Source organism: Triticum dicoccoides, chromosome 6A, assembly GCF_002162155.2.
Source record: "Triticum dicoccoides isolate Atlit2015 ecotype Zavitan chromosome 6A, WEW_v2.0, whole genome shotgun sequence".
Taxonomy (NCBI): Eukaryota; Viridiplantae; Streptophyta; class Magnoliopsida; order Poales; family Poaceae; genus Triticum; species Triticum dicoccoides.
This window is the reverse complement of record NC_041390.1, coordinates 79919625-79927805: the sequence shown is the minus strand read 5'-3', so window position 1 is coordinate 79927805 and position 8181 is coordinate 79919625. Positions and strand designations below refer to the sequence as shown.

General features: G+C 41.5%; 1 long non-coding RNA gene across 11 annotated transcripts; it reads left to right on the top strand.

Annotated features, from left to right (window-relative positions):
- The first annotated feature begins 4902 nt into the window (after positions 1-4902).
- Positions 4903-7962, top strand: LOC119315337. Of its 11 annotated transcripts, none has more exons than XR_005152726.1 (7): positions 4903-5400; positions 5578-5651; positions 5760-5846; positions 5944-6111; positions 6220-6306; positions 6375-7273; positions 7642-7962. It is a non-coding gene; the product is annotated as an uncharacterized LOC119315337 (long non-coding RNA). The 11 variants fall into 11 exon arrangements; XR_005152728.1 differs by having other exon boundaries at positions 5944-6468; positions 6543-6571; positions 6680-7273; XR_005152725.1 differs by having other exon boundaries at positions 5944-6008; positions 6220-7273.
- The last annotated feature ends 219 nt before the right edge of the window (positions 7963-8181 follow it).

Below are 8181 nucleotides of genomic sequence, written 5' to 3'. Positions count from 1 at the left end.
CATTGAAAGTGCTAGTTATCGACTAGAGGGGGGTGAATAGGCGATTTAATGAAAGTCTTCAAACATGGAAGTTTCGAAGACAAACATTAGAAATGAACCTATTGAAATGCAGCGGAAGATATACTACACTAAGCAAGCCATAGTCAAGTATGCAATGAGAGTACGAAGACAAATAGCAGCTAGGTAGATAGGATCAGAATGGAAGATGGTATGAAGCCAAACAACAATAGATGTCAAACAATGAAGACAAATAGGTAAAGCAAACAGGCAATGACTTCACAAAGACAAACTCTAAGCAAAGAGAGGGAGAGGATAGAACCAGTCACTTGTAGAGGACACAGGATTTGTTGGACTAGTTCCAGTTGCTGTGACAACGGTACGTCTGGTTAGGGAGGCTGAGATTCAACTCAGAAGACCGCGTCTTCACCTTATTCCCCTTGAGCTAAGGACACACAGTCCTCGCCCAATTACTCTGGTAAGTCTTCAAGGTAGACTTCCAAACCTTCACAGACTTCGTTCACCGGCGATCCACAATGACTCTTGGTGCTCAGAACGCGACGCCTAACCGGCTGGAGGATTCACAGTCCTCAAGTGTAATAAGTCTTTAGGTCACGCAGACAGAAAGACTTCAGTGATGCCTAACACTCTTTGGCTCTGGGTGTTTGGGCTTTGTCCTCGCAAGGATTTCTCTCTCTCAAAGGCTTCGAGGTGGGTTGCTCTCAATACGACAAAAGTCGTGCACTAACTCTGAGCAGCCACCAATTTATGGTGTAGGGGGTGGGCTATTTATAGCCACTAGGCAACCCGACCTGATATGTCCGAAATGACCCTGGGTCACTAAGGAATTGACACGTGTTCCAATGGTCAGATTTCAAACACACACGGCAACTTTACTTGGGCTACAAGCAAAGCTGACTCATCCAGCTCTGGATAAGATTTGATCTCATTGTCTTCGCTCGAAGACATAGGATTTTGGTTGAGCATCACTTCAGTCACTCTAACTTTGTTCACTTGGACCCCATTTAACAGTACGGTGGTTCCTATGACTCAACAAAGAAGACAAGGAAACAACAAAACGACTAAGTTTTCATGCTCCATAGTCTTCACGCAATGCCTTCTCTAGTCACAGTCTTCAATGTGAATATCTTCATGTATCACCATTGTCGTCAATGTCTTCATACATTTTTAGGGGTCATCTCCGGTAGGTAAACCGAATCAATGAGGGACTACTACCTGTGTTGTCATGTAATTTTCACAAACACATTAGTCCCTCAACCAGGTTTGTCGTCAATACTCCAAAACCAACTAGGGGTGACACTAGATGCACTTACAATCTCCCCCTTTTTGGTGATTGATGACAAACTGGTTGAAGTTTTCAACGGGGATAAAATATGTGAAATTGTAAAGGATAGAGTGTTGTCTTCATAAGTGGCAAAGGCTCCCCCTGAAGATGTGCATATAAGTAATTTGCTTTTGGAATGCAAATGCACATGGCAGGTTGTACTTGTGGAGATCCTCTTCAACATATGAAGACAATTCATCATGCATGATAAGATATAACGAAGATAATGACATGCATAATGAAAAATGGACGCCTGCAAGATGACATAAGTGCGGAAGTTATCATCGCACATGCGGAATTTATCATCGCATCACAAAATAGCAAATAAGTGCCAGACGACCATCAAGTTTAAGTGTTACAACTCAAAGAACCAAATGTATCAAAAAACGAGAGTTGTAAACACTAGGAAAAATATAAAACCACCGCCCATATGGACCCGCTTGAAGACTATCAAACTCATATGCTTCTCCCCCTTTTGTCAGTAAAGACCAAAAAGGTTTGAAGACATAGAGCATCTACTCGTTCCCATGAGGAGTAGGTGAAGCAGCAGGGTCGTCGGTGGGAAGGTGGCATGCAGGGACATGAGCAACCCGCCCTCTCATGAAACAAGTCCACAATTAGAAGCGAGCGGAAGTATGAGGGGCGGTGTATGGACCAGGTGCAGGGGACGGTGTATGGAACATGTGTGGAGAGGGATTCACAGAGGGCGGCCATCAAGGCCAGATCGATAGTTTGGTTTAGATATTCCTTTGCACTGTCGCGGTCCATACACAACAAGACACTAGTGATAAGGTGGACAATTCAACCATCCTCAGCAAGGGCGGAAAGGAGGATAAGCAGCCATATGGATGGGACACTATTGACATAGAGGGCAGGGACTGGGGGAGGGGGTCCTTGAGGCATGCTTATTAGGGTAGTGGCATATGATTTTTTTTCTCCCGTTGAACACAAGTGCATGTTTGCTAGTATGTCATAAAAGGAGAAACAGTGTTCTATTTTCCATTACAAGATATAACGATAGTACCATCGTTTCATCTGTATGCACTATTACAAGATACAAGAAAAGTACCATTCTTTCATCTGTACCTAGTTTTACATGGCACTTTTTCCTTCCTCAAACTCTTGCATAAATGCCCAATCACTTTGATACTTATTTTATTTAATTGGCATGTGAACTAGGGACGGCATGCTTCAAACAATATGCAACACCGCCTAGGATGAGTTGAAGGGACAAAGGAGGAAGGAGTGTATAACTATCTCATTCTACCCTGAACGTTGGTTGCGAAAACAAATTTTGTGGTTGTGTTACCTTATTGTGTTTTTAAACCATGTCCTCACAGAATAGAATGTTCTACAGTAGAAATACCTTAATGATGTGCATTGTTTTGCACTTGGAATTGATTATGTTCTTACATTGTGAGTGCATGTCTTTTAGAAAATTTCATATCTGATTTTACAGTGCACTGTGTGTTTCTTGTCATTTCCAACTAGGAAGATTCTCAAATGTCTTGAATTTATAGAATAATTGCAAGATCATTTAGGTTAGACCAGATTTAAATTTTCTTCTTCTTTTGGATAATGATCGATTTGCTTCCGTTTAAGAAAGATTGAGTCCATTGATACCTGGCATCATGCAAGGTAGTAAAAAATGTTTGACTGGACAAATAGAATGTGTGTATTTTCTATATCAGCAAGGAAAATGAACATTTAAGGAAAACATCCCGTTGTTCAAAAATAAATCCAATACCTACACCTAATGCATAAAAATCATATATTTTATGACTCGCACTGATACTATTGGTGACTCTAAACATTTTATTTTACCTGTGCATCATTGCGCAAAAAATAAGATGATGCACATCATTATGGGTTATCAAAATTGGGATAAGATTGAAAAGTATTCAATAATTCGGCCCATAAGCTGTAGCAGCCCACCTCCCTCCTCCCATAAGAAGGAAAAAAGCCCAAACAAATTTCCGTCTGCATTTCCCCATTCCCGGCCGCTGCCCATCGCAAAGATCAAAATGACCTCCCTAAAAAAAGATCAAAATGACCGCGGCCTGCCACAAAACCCTCGGTCTAAAGTGGACCATCCCCAGCCCCTGCCTCGGTCTAAAGTGGACCAGACTCTAAACCCGACAACAACAAGCGATTAGTTGCGAAAGTGCACCGTGGACCAGCCCCTGCCTCAATTCCTCCCTGTCCTCCAACGCGCCCCGCTCCAAGCCTCCAGCAACCAGTGCACCTCGCCTTTTCAGACCGGCAGGCACCAGTCCACAAACTGACAAACAGCAAGTCAGCGATGATACGTTCAATTTGAATTAAATCCCCTATATTTAGTACTCCCTCCATCCCAAAATAAGTGACTCAACTTTGTACTAACTTTAGTACAAAGTTAGTACAAAGTTGATTCACTTATTTTGGGACAAAGGGAGTAGCTATTATGCTTTTGCAGTAAGTCGGCGACAGTACAATGCGATTCTCTCGGTAGCAACTGTCATTTATAAAGAAGGTATAACAAGATAAGAAACAAAATAAATGGGGGAGTTAAGGATGACGATATCATCACTCATTTATAAACTCTAAACTCATTTCTAAAAAATCACACATTTGTAAAACCTAAAGTATGGGAAAGTTGTCATGTAACTTGTAAGCTTTCTTATCATTCTATATCCTCTATATTATTTGAGATATTGGCACCTTGATATGTTGAACAATTAGTGTAGTACAATGTTACTATATTTATGGAAGTTGTAATGTTAAGATCAGTGCTATACTTTCAATTCAATATGCTGATCAATAGTACTTTATGGTTTCTTTTACCAAATCTATAAGCTATATGTCAACAACAATGCATCATGTTGCTAGAAAAGATATAACCCAATCTAGAAATCCTGGGCACGCCCTTGAACCTAAAGAGCTCCTCTATCGTTCAGGACAGAGCCCTAACCTAGACTACGCATCCTTCTTTTCCACACCTTCCAGAGAACAATGATAAGATCAGGGGAGAAAACTTTACCGGGAAATGTTGCAGGATCTGTCGAGGATGAACTGATCGAAGCTAGTCTTGATTCCTGAACTGATCCAAGATGGTGGACCAATGAAGGTAGGTCGGAGGAGCCCTGACCTAGATTGCCCATAGAATCTGTACTCCTAATGTCTGAGTTGGTTGAATAGTATCCACGGTTTATTTTCGTCTAGTTATATATCGTCTGATTTATTTCCGTCTGGTTTATTTTGGTCTCACATCCCACCATCATATCTACTCACGTTGATTTTTTTACCCTCACAATAAAAACTTTCCTATCCTTTCCAAAGTTTCCTAACTAGACACGTTATAAACGGGCAGGAACTGATAGCACGTTACCAATCAATAAAATTTAGTTTCATGACAATCAATTTCAGATCCTAATTTTCTAATACGTCGATCTTTATGTACTCATATTGTCTCAGTCCCCCCTCCCTGGTACGATCGCCTGACCCCACGCCCTCTTCCTCTTTCCTTTTTCAGAGCTCCACCTCCAAAAAAAACCATCAATCACGCAACCCCTCCCTGCCTCTCCCCAACTCCCCAAGCGACATCCTCTCTCCCCTCCCTGCCGTCCCTCAAGACGCCCTCGTTGGCGCACTCTTAATCGGAGCGCCGTCCGCTAGAAGCCGGAGTCGGGAAGGAGAGCAGCCACCAGCGGGGGAGACCACAAGGGGAGGCGCAGTTGTGCTGCTCTCTCTGGTCGCCGGCAACACCTCGCGGGAGGGCGCGCACAACGGGGAAGGTAGCGGCTGGATCCGTGCGCGGGTGAGGCCGGGTTTCCATGCGGGACCGTGGCGGTCAGATCCGGGCCACACATGGGGGTTGGGGGCATGGCGTCGAGGTGGGTGCTTCCGTCGAGGTCTGAGCCGGAAACACCTCCGTTGAGGACTCCGGGTATCGCCACCGATGACGACCATTGAGCACCGAGCTGGAAACGCCGCCAGCAAGGCCGATTATTGTGGCCGCGCCTGCCCACTGCCAATCTTCCATCTCTGTTGTGTTTCCAGCGGCCGGAGAACTCCTACAGGTGCATGCATGCCTCCTGCGATATGGTATTTCAAAGACATATCCTGATCATCTTGGTTATGCTCACGTATGGTATGCATGAATCTCTAAGAATAATGTGGAATCATCCCATTTTCATGCTACTTCCAGCCAAGCAAGCTTACTTCTTTTTTTGATCTGTAGTTTATTTTTATTACAGGAGGCAATCTGAATTAAAGTAAGAATTCTATGGTGTGTGGGGAAGCAATTGTTCATCTCTACGTTAACGTATAGGTATGGAGTTGCTTACTGTTACTTCAAATTAGCAAGACTGACTAATACTTCCTACATAGTGATTAACATACCACTAAATATAATATCTCATGGTATGGAGAAATGCAGAAGAATTTGTTCAGACTTCAGAAAAGTCTGGTTGAGGAGACAGCAACACCCAGCAGTCTGCACTACACACTTGACATATGTGCAAAGGTGAAAATTGCCTTTTTCTTGGTGCTTCTAATAAGTATGTACTTTGTGATGCTTTTGTTTTGATACAGTTTGTCATGATATATCTCTACTCCTAAAGGGGGAGTCTGCGGTCGCCATGGCCGAGTGGTACATCGTTCGTTCGTCGTTCATTCAGTGTCTTCAGTAAGCAACTATTCGAAGCATTTTTTTCAAAGCTAACACCAACTTAAAACTAATAGACAGTTTATGTGGAGAAGCAATTGTTCATCTCTACGTTAACGTATAGGTATGGAGTTGCTTACTGTTACTTCAAATTAGCAAGACTGACTAATACTTGCTACATAGTGATTAACATACCACTAAATATAATATCTCATGGTATGGAGAAATGCAGAAGAATTTGTTCAGACTTCAGAAAAGTCTGGTTGAGGAGACAGCAACACCCAGCAGTCTGCACTACACACTTGACATATGTGCAAAGGTGAAAATTGCCCTTTTCTTGGTGCTTCTAATAAGTATGTACTTTGTGATGCTTTTGTTTTGATACAGTTTGTCATGATATATCTCTACTCCTAAAGGAGGAGTCTGCGGTCGCCATGGTCGAGTGGTACATCGTTCATTCGTCGTTCATTCAGTGTCTTCAGTAAGCAACTATTCGAATCATTTTTTTCAAAGCTAACACCAACTTAAAACTAATAGACAGTTTATGTGGAGAAGCAATTGTTCATCTCTACGTTAACGTATAGGTATGGAGTTGCTTACTGTTACTTCAAATTAGCAAGACTGACTAATACTTGCTACATAGTGATTAACATACCACTAAATATAATATCTCATGGTATGGAGAAATGCAGAAGAATTTGTTCAGACTTCAGAAAAGTCTGGTTGAGGAGACAGCAACACCCAGCAGTCTGCACTACACACTTGACATATGTGCAAAGGTGAAAATTGCCCTTTTCTTGGTGCTTCTAATAAGTATGTACTTTGTGATGCTTTTGTTTTGATACAGTTTGTCATGATATATCTCTACTCCTAAAGGGGAAGCCTGCGGTCGCCATGGTCGAATGGTACATCATTCGTTTGTCGTTCATTCAGTGTCTTCAGTAAACAACTATTCGAAACATTTTTTTTCAAAGCTAACACCAATTAGGAGACGACGAGATGGGTGTGGTTAAAGATATGGTTAGATACCAGTTCTTCTAAACCAATTTTTTTCACATGGCACATTATTGCAAATATACTACTGCTAAATTTGCTACTATCAGGAGAGGGATGGTAGCTGAAGTTGATTTATTTTATACTCCTAAAAAAGAACTTCCTCTAAGTTATGTAGGTTAACCTGTTGTCTTGTTAGCATGGACACAGCAAAACTTCAGGTCTTGGAAGAAAAGTTCAGTTTGGTGTCTGGACTTGGAGATACCCTTTTTTCAGTCTCCAAGGTGTTTCAGGTGACTTAGATAAACACTCTCTAGGTTTGGCTAATGTACTCTGTCACATGTGGTTTCAACCAAAGCTCGATATACTAATTTTTTTATTGAATAGAACTCGGCATTTCTTTCATAGAGGAACTCTACCAGTGACAACTATGTATATCAGACGGTAAATTTTCAGTATGGAAGACACAAGTAGTTTGCACACACTAATTTGTAACTACTTTATTAGAGTTAAAGATTACTGCCAAGAAAACGGAATTTGAGATTACCCTAGACAGCACTTGCAAGGCTAATGTGTTCCACCCTGTACACATGATTACGTCGTCCATATTAAGATTTTGTTTGCTACCTGTTTTTACTAACTCGGATTCTATATGCTGCAGATGTTGTGGTAGCACCGCCATTCATTTATGTAGGCAATGTCAAGACTTCACTAACTAATCTCATTGAGAGGTTTCTAACAAGAATATATGGATTGGGAAAGGAGGAGCTTTCCCTGCACCAATCAGGTTGGATACTGAAAGCTAAACTTGTCCAGCTTGTGTTCTCTTGTACACAAGAGGTTGCAAATTATTTCGACAAAAAAACACTCTTGATGATTGGCTTTATTACAATCTTGTAAACAATGAGGGTACAAAAGGTTGAGCCTATTTGTGTTCCTTTTTACTTTCATTCGGAGTTATTTTTACAATGGAAAACTCATGTGTGGAGTAATTGGTGGACACTGGCTGCCAATGGGTTATTTTTGGCCACTAAACATGAAAAACTAATAGACAGTTTATTTGTCATCGATGGTTCAAAATGGAACAAACCAATGCTAATTTGTTTCCCATGGAAACGCACAGGCACTCAACTACGATGAAATAGCAATATTGTACAGCTCCAACACTAAATTGATATCAACTCACGAAATTAAACAATCA